General features: G+C 32.9%; 1 pseudogene; it reads left to right on the forward strand.

Annotated features, from left to right (window-relative positions):
- The first annotated feature begins 4,858 nt into the window (after positions 1 to 4,858).
- Positions 4,859 to 4,977, forward strand: LOC112484903 (annotated as a pseudogene).
- Positions 4,978 to 8,372: the final 3,395 nt, after the last annotated feature.

Here is an 8,372-nt window from a genome sequence, read left to right on the forward strand (position 1 = left end):
TCTTTCACTGATTTTCATTCTGTTTAGTTATATAAAAAACTGATACCTTTAAAGGAATAAAGATGATCCATTATTTGCAATTAAAAAAATGATAACTCTTTCTTAGCTATTTTCTTTAGTCTGTGGGGTCAGTGACAAAGAAATCTCCATAGCAGATAAACTGTCTTGAGTAGGGTTTAGATTTCAGAACAAATAGTATATATTTGCTGATATATTTGAAATGTGATTAATAACTGAATATCAAAGGCAGTGCTAAAAGGTAAAGCGAAAAAAAGTGAGAAAGCACAAATCCTCTACAATCACCTGGGATGGGTGTGTGAAAAGGAGTGGGGTTGCTGAGCAACCATCAAAGATCAGGAGCTTTTTGCAGGGGATTGGGGTGGGGAAGGTATGAAAAGCCTCTGTTTTTGTATGTAGAAGCTCCCATCTTATCTATTTTAGCACCAGTTGGTATTGTATCGCCTTTCTAACTCTCCTTCTAATTCCTTTCCTCACCGAGTTCCAGCCTAACCTTCTCAACTTTGAAATGGTGTATCCCTTTCAACGTTCAGACCCCAGATAATCGTTTAATGGACAGTGTTAGTTTTCCTTGCAAACTGGAATTCTGATCATTGTCTCCAATAAATATGCAATAACTTATTGGAGCATACCACTAATATCTTATTATTTTAATATATTAGACCAACATCTACAAATCTTACAATTCCCTGTAATCTTGAGCCAATCATAGCAGAAAATGGATGGCTTGTTTTGAGGCAGAAGTGAAGAAAAGTATCTGCAGTTAGGGAAAGGGCAAGGAAAAAATTACCATACAAGAGAAAATTGACCTTAATTAATATAGTATCAATAGCACTATTTTTGTATGAGAGGTATTTGAAATACATTCACTCATTATTTATTCATTTATTTATTTATTCATCAATTATTAAATACCAACAAAGGCTATTAGTCACTGGGAAGTCAAAGTTTATTATTCCTTAGTTATTTTCTTTGAAGAACTCACAGTCTGAAAGATGGATATGCAATATTTTTAGTTATATCTAAATTTAGAAGTGGGGAGAAATAGTAGATATAGTTTCCAATGTATAGCTCTGGTTAGAGTTGAAGAAGCAGCATGATTGGCCGGAGTTGAGGCTAATTAACATGTTGTGGTACCTGTTGGGTGCCCCAGATACAGGAGAACCTGAATTATATCCCAGAGTTTCATTTGGTATGCACTCATCACATGTGCTTACAGAGTTATCACTTATTGACACATCATGGATATGTCATTGAACTAATTGTTCAATTATGCCTTGATTTCATGAAGTTCAGATCTAAATTAGTCGGTGTTGGAGCACTCTAAGAGAGAAGAAGAGATTTATTTCATGTTTGGCAAATGAGTGAGAAGTAAAGCTGATATAAGCTCTCTTAAGAAAGGTTATCGGAATGGATTTGGCCCAATGGGTTTATTCCTGAGGCCACCTACCTGAGTCAAGAAAGAGAGCTACATAAAACACAGTGTGAGTTAAGAGGCAACTATCTTAGATATGCAGGTAATCTTCCATCATAAGTGTCTCAGTAGTTCCTCTAGAGAAGGTGTACCATCTTGTTTGAATACAGAGTGTGCAATGGTGAGTCAATACTGGAAAGGATGACTATGATAAAGCAAAGGAAAATGCAACAGTTGAAACTGCATTGCAAAATTATGATAAGAAACAGATTACCCAGGGGAGATTGTGCCACCAAAACCCAGATACCGAGAAAAAGAAAAAAGAAAAAAAAATCTGGTATCAGTAAAGCTTCTGAAGGAGCACAATACAAAATTGAATTTTTAAAATTTCAATTAAATCCTATGCTTCTCCTTGGTGATGATCCCACCCTTAGTTTGGAGATAACCCAGGTGTCTCCAGCTATCTCTAAAGATATCATAAAATTTTATAAAATTAATTATACTAAGATGATTAGGTATAGGAAAATATATTTGACTATAACTCATATGATCTGAATCCTATTCCAGTTTGCCAGTAACTACTGTGAATTTGAGCAAACGAATTCTCTTTCTGACCCTCAACTTCTTCCCTTTTAAGTTAGGGGTCTGTCTGTTTTATAGTCTCATCTAATGGTATAATTTTGTCTTTTTTGCACACCCTGGGCCCCACAGATATGTGTGTGTGTATGGGATGGAGGTGGGGTGGTGTTAGTGACTTGCAAATCAGAGTTTTGCTACTCTCCAAAACTGGGGACTTATTATTATGTGCTAAAGAAACACACATTTACTTTGGGAAAAATAAAAATAAATGATTGTCTTACAGTTGAGAAGACAGGCACAAGGGGAGGAAAGAATAACACTTATTGGAGGGTTAAGTCCGGCTATGTAGACAGAGGATGGGCAAAAGGAACCCATAATGGGGGCTTTTCCTGCCTATCTTATTATTTACTGAGAACTTCTATTATTTATTTATTTATTTATTTACTTGTTTATTTAGTCTTCCATACTAATATTTGGCTCAAGAAAGTACCAGAATGTTTCTTTTCTGGGATCTGAAGATTTTGCTGATTGCTCTATTTTCGCCTTGGCAGAAGCAAGTACCATACCCCTGCTTTTACATGGTTTACAGCTGAACAAAGCCTTTTGTTTTCCCCCACCTAGTTCTTAATAGGAAAGAACAATTGTGTTTTTGTGTTTTGTTTTTAATTTAAAAGAATCATCCTGAGCTAGTCAACACCCATCCCAGGCATGTAGAGTCAAGTGTTTTGGCCATTCAACACTTCAATGAATAGAGAGAAATAACTTTGGGTCAGGTATTAACCATGGAGAAGCATTAAGATATTTTACCTCCTGAATCTTAAAAGACTTAACTTGTTATGAAATCCATAAATATGGGACACTGTGGCAAGAAGTGTGCAAATGTTTAGGTTGCCACCACTTCAAGTGGTTGCTCACAACACAACTAAGGTGTGTCATTTGTCCCACACAGGTCCTATCTTGCTGATTATTTATGGTAATTACACAGGAGGCGAACACATAGTGTAAGCTGGAAAAATAAAGAGATTGTGAGAGTTGAGGGGAGGAGAGGAAAGGAGTGGAGAGAGAAAGGAGTAGTGAATAAAAAGGGTGTGGTGTATGTTCTTTTTTCTGAAGTCTTAATACCTGTCAATCATGCAGTAGATATAAAAATCTTTGTAGCATTAAAACTGCTAGAAATCCCATTTAAACTTTTGTTCTTAACTATTGCTTCTGAAATGCATTTCCCCCTTAAGTATACATTAGAATTATAATGGAACTTTTTTCCAGTTTAAAGTAAAATAAACAAATTTGCCTTTTCTCTTATCTGAATCTTTATGTGCTTATCAGAATGTCATAAAATCAGTTCTCCTGTTATGCTGATGAATAGTTTATTTGATGAATCAAATAAACATCTGATATTTTTACAACATATATTTGAAAAAAGTCTCTTGTTTAAAGAATTTGAAATCTTTTCATTTACAATATTCTGATTTAAGGAAAAAAAATAAACCTGGGTATTGTGCAGAGTAGAATTCAGACAGAGAAAGACCAATGCCATATAATTTCACTTATATATAGAATCTAAAAAAAAAAAAAAAAACAGACAATACAGAAACAAACTTATAGATACAGGGAACATTTTGATGGTTATCAGATGGGAGGGCTGTTGGGAGTCTAAGTGAAAAAGAGAAAGAGATTAAGAAGTGTAAATTGGTAGTTACAAAACAGTCAGGGAGATATATCACCATAAGGAATATGGTCAATAATATTGTAATAACTATGTATGATGTCAGATGGGTACTAGATTTATTGGGGAGATCATAAGTTATATAAATGTCTACTCACTATGCTGTATACTTGAAACTGATATAATATTGTATGTGAACTGCAATTGAAAAATCAAAAAATTTAGAAAAGGAAATTTAAAAAATAATAATTAAATATAAAAATAAAGACCCTCACTAAAAAAAAAAAAATGAACCTGGAGTATATTTTATATTCTGTTTTTATGGTGTGTATACTTTAGCTTTAATATGTATTTGGGAAATTTGTTAAGCTGAGATTCAGTTTTCTCAGCAGTAAAATGGTATATGAACACTTTATGAAGATCATTGAAAGGCTTCAATGACATAATATAGACAAATCATCTAGCACAAACTCTGACGGTGGTAGTTAACTCAACTAATAAATGTATGTTATTAGACTGACAAACACAGTTGTCTTCAAAATGTTCTGGATTTAGAATTGTATAATAAGTATTGAATATCTTTTTTAAAGTTTTTTTGTTTGTTTGTTTGTTTTACTTTCATTTAAACAACCTCAGGTTTTAGGAATAATTGAGGATGAATCATCTTTTTGGCTGTACAAGTATCAGATGATAAAACCTCTAGAGCCTTCCAATTTATAACAGCACAAGAGATTGTTTTGAATATTCAAAGCATTTTCAATGGAAATTTTTGAACCTAGTCCGAAATTAATGGTAGTAGAAGAATGTCTGTGCTAACTTGTCCTTAATAAACGCTTCCAACTGATCAGTATCAACTTCTAAATCAACAAACACCTCCATTAATCTTTTATTTAACATGACATCTAGAAGAAAATGGCAACAACTCAGTAAAGATATTTAAAACATCTAGACACTTATAGAATAAAAATATGCCATCTAGTTTATATAAACCCCCGGGGAATAAGAAAGTGATCTTATTTTTGTTTAAGTATGTCTACCATAATCTACTGCCAACATTTTTAAATTAAGGATTTCCTCTCATCACTAAAAGGTAACACTCCAGCTTGCACACTAAAATCTGTACACTCGCATCTAGGTTCCATGAATAGTCTCTCAGTCATATCGGTTTTTAAATGATTTTAGCCAATAGCCATGCCACCCTAAACGTGCCTGATCTCGTCCGATTCTGGAAGCTAAGCAGGGTTGGGCCTGGTTAGTACTTATATGGGAGACCACCTTGGAATACCAGGTGCTGTAGTTTAAAAATTAATTAATTAATTAATTTAAAAAAATGATTTGATATTTTCAAAGAAGCAGGCATTTCCAATTAACTATGACAGTGATTTTTATCCTACTTTTATTGCAAAATATAACATATTCAGAAGAGTTTATAGAAACATACAGATGTTACCACCACATGGGTTGGGGAATAGAATATTGCTGATAACTGAGAAGCCTATTTATGTATACCTTCTAGAGTGTATCTTCCTCCCTCTCCCCTAGACATAACCATTATTATAATTTTATGATAATCACTACCTTGATTTTGTTATAGTTTCTTTTATCGACTTCTGTATGTATACCTTTCTCTGAACTTTATGTAAATGGAGTATAGTAATAGCTTTCTTTAGCATCATAAATATTTTGCTCAACAGTATGATTATAAGGTTTATCCAGTTTGTGTGTACCTATAATTTGTTCATTTTCTTTGCTGAGCAACATTCCAGTATAAGAACATACCACTTTTTTGTTGTTTTATTTTCAAACACAAAAAAAGTATAAAGACTCTTTAAGACCTAAGGGAAAATATAGCTTGGTGTGAACCTAATAATTGTATCTTAAACTTTATTTAAGACTGTATTTTTATAAAATAGGAATTTCCAGAGCAACATTGTTCGACAGAAATTTCTGTAATGATGGAAATGGCTCAAAAATCACTTTCTTTTTCTCTCATTTTTTTTTTCTTTTAAAATCTGTCATATTATCAAGTTTCCTGCCATTGGAAACAGTTACTCTTTATTACTTTCCGGAATTTAAAGAGTAGGAGCAGGATAGAATCTCTCACAGAAAGTCATTGAGGATGTTGTTAGGCCTGATGCTTTCCATAGGAATTCTGAAAACAGCAAAGCATTTACACCTCAAGTGAGAGAAGTAACTGCTGAGCACACTCCCTGCATGCTTTGTCCCAGTTAGGCTGTCGCTACAGCTGTGCAACAGGTGCACAGACTTTTTTCCTTTTAAAAAAATTTGCAAATAGCCTCCCTGCCTTCACTCGCTCACTGGGTGGTCCTGAGCCTTAAACAAAACAAGGCAGTGAAAATGTGGTCTCCTTGTCACTAAATTCTACTCATTAGGAACTATCACTTTCCAGAATAAATTCAGCAAAAACAACTGCCATTTTCTATCATTGCAGAGTTCAAGTATATGATCTACTGCTTAGCAAAAGTAAGTGAACAATGCTCAAAACGTAAAAAGTATTTGTTAAATGTATTATTAATCAAACATTAGAGCAAGGAAACGTTACAAACTTAGCAGCAATAGAACAAAACATGTTGGCTACCTAAAAATGTTAAATTCCATATTAATAAAAGACACAAATATAGCATTAGGTTATTCTTTATTTGATGTAACTACTCTCTATATGATTTAAGGAGGAATTTTTAAATCAATTTTTAAAAAACACTAAATAATAAATGATCACAGACGACTTCCAAATTAATATATCTAGTAATCAGATACCTCTTTTCACATTATCTCTACCATGCTTAAATTAGAAAAGTCTTGGGGAATGCTGCTATTAGCCTGGAGTGGTCCAATCACTAGAATTGCAAGTGATTGGGTAGTACCCTTGGCACCTCCTACTTGAAACAAGTGGTCAGGGGAAAAGTTCTACAAAAAGAGTATGATACATTTACCAAAGGAAGAGAGGTTAGAGTGTTGGGGTATAAAGCAAATAATATGGTAAAAAAGTTGGGAGTAATATAAAATTTAGATCAATTAGTTTGCTTATAATAGCAGGTCATTTAGAAAATGGCACTGGGAAAAATGGAGTTACTGGCTAAAATGTGATTTCTAAAACATGCCTCTACTAATGTGAGTAGCCAAGAATTTCCCGTAACAGGAAAATTATGTATCATCTTACTAGAGGGATTTCGTAAAACTGATAGCATAAACGGAAACAAATTCAAAGTCCAAGTTCTTTTGGTATAAAGACACAAATCATGAAAAGGTAAAAAAAAAAAAAAAAAAATCACAGCATATGGAAATGAACACTTCTAACTTATAGAAAAAGAGCCAAAGTATTTTATATTTAGGTATCTAGTGAGTCTTACAACCTGGGCTTCAATTCTAAAGAAATATTTGGATGTCAGTCTTACTGGGCTGGCCAATTCCCCTTGTAGAGGGGTGAATAAAACTATCTCAGCTCTGATTAACTGAGTACAGTGATTTCCAAAACAGGAAATAATCTGCCTGGTGCATATCAACACCTCACACAGCAATTTCCTTTTCTGAATACGTGTGTTTGTATTAAACTGGGAAACATTTCCGAAACTGGTTTACTAGCTAGAAAACCATGCTTTTGGGTAATGCTTTCACAGTTTGCTAGCATCAAATGAAAGCAAACATGTAAAGAATTCTATTTCAACTTGATTCATTCTTCTCACCTTCAATGTTTATGGATAATGAAGAGAAATGTTTATGGTACAATCTTCTTGAATTTCAACACAAAGAATAAACAGCCACAGGGATTCTGCAGGTTTTTAATTAAATATTTACCACTATTACAAATTAAAATTAATTGTATATTAGAACAGGTAATTCAGAACCTCTAAATTGCTAAGCATGAATTGTGTTATTTTAAGGTTAAATTCTTCTCTTTATTCCAAAACTGAAGATAAACACACTAGAGTGAAAGATTTTGTAAAGCAAAGGTGCTCATCAAGCTGAAGATTTGAGATAATAATGATGGTTAAATAGCATAATCTATGGTTTATTTTTCTGTTTGTCTCCTCCATTTTTAAAATACATACTTAGCAACAATTGAGCTAATACTGGGAGGGAAAAAATTTTTAATTATTGAAGAGTCCAAATTCAAAATGCCAAGAAAATGATATGTAAGCCTTCGTAGTTATAGTATCTTTATAAGCAGTCTATACCATAGGATTACATTTTGCTTTAATTCATAATTTACCTCAACATAGTATTTTACACACACATATACACGAACCAAGTAATAGTTATATATGTATAATATGTTATATATATATTACACTTGATAGTTTTGAGAATTTTTCAAGTCTCTATCACTCTAATTAATGACATTGAACAACTAAAACTTTAAATTCATAATTTCAGAGATTGGTTTAGGAGGGATAATTCATTCTGGGCTTTGGCATAAAACTGTGTTAATAAAGTAAAGCACAAAAGCATTCATTAATAAAAGGATATATTTTGTCTTCCTTTCTGCCTCTATGAGGAAACAAAAAATTAATTACTGTGTACTGGAGAATATGGAGACATTTTTATTTTTATGTCAAGAAGCAATATATTGAAATTTGAGCCAGATTACTCATTACACTAATGACCTGGAAAAACAGACAAAATTCAGTTATTTAATAAAGCTAAATTAAATTGAATGAATAGTAATTTCTAAGC

Source organism: Pteropus alecto, unplaced genomic scaffold (genome assembly GCF_000325575.1).
Source record: "Pteropus alecto unplaced genomic scaffold, ASM32557v1 scaffold778, whole genome shotgun sequence".
In the NCBI taxonomy this organism is placed as follows: domain Eukaryota; kingdom Metazoa; phylum Chordata; class Mammalia; order Chiroptera; family Pteropodidae; genus Pteropus; species Pteropus alecto.